The sequence below is a fragment of the Myotis davidii genome, unplaced genomic scaffold (genome assembly GCF_000327345.1).
Source record: "Myotis davidii unplaced genomic scaffold, ASM32734v1 scaffold147, whole genome shotgun sequence".
In the NCBI taxonomy this organism is placed as follows: domain Eukaryota; kingdom Metazoa; phylum Chordata; class Mammalia; order Chiroptera; family Vespertilionidae; genus Myotis; species Myotis davidii.
The window spans coordinates 10,315,088-10,315,979 of NW_006383010.1; positions in this window are offsets into that span (position 1 = coordinate 10,315,088).

The window sequence follows — 892 nt, forward strand, 5'->3', positions numbered from 1 at the left end:
TACTTTCTAGGAAGGTGAATCAGTGTTTCTTCTCTTCTTAAAATAAGTCCAGTAAATTTCAACTCCTAATAGTACAATAAAATTCAAAGTCACTTGTTATTCATTCATTTCAATTATACTTTATTTAAGTATTTCAAATTATAACAATTGTGTTTGCTTTCTGAGTCATTTGCTGCATTAGAAAATGAAAAATCTCAACTCTGTTTATCTTTCCTGTTTTATTCTATTTAATCTCTTTCCATATATTTATTCAACATGGGTTTATCTATTGACTGTTTGACTCCTGACAATGTATTGGAAGTTTTTCAAGAGTTTATTTCACTTGTATGAGGTATCTAATATAACCAAACTCATAAAAGCAGAGAATTGTGGTTACCAGAGGTTGGGGTATGGGGAAAATAGGCAGTTTTGTTCAATGGTTATAAAATTTCATTTATGCTAGATGGGTAAGTTCTAGAGAGCTGCTATACAACATAGTGCCTATCCTATCTAATAAAAGAGAAACATGGTAATTAGCCGTAACTTCGCTACCCTTCCCATTGGCTAATCAGGGTGATATGTAAATTAACTCCCAACCAAGATTGCGGCCGGCAGCCAGGCAACTGACGCGAACAGGAGGCTTGCTTGTTCCAGTGATGAAGGAAGCCAGCCTGGCTCTCAGCTCCACTCGAAAGCAACAAAGTTGCAATTATACAAGGTAAATAAACCGCAGATACCTGCTTTCAGCCGGCTGTGGCCACGGAGCTGGACGTTGCCGGGGGAGTTGGCCAGCCTGAAAACGGCCATCAGCCCCTCACACAGACTGGCCAGGCACCCCAGCAGGACCCCCCACCCTGAAGAGGGTGTGGCCAGCCTAATAATGGCCCTCTGCCCCTCACCCCGGCGGGCCAGG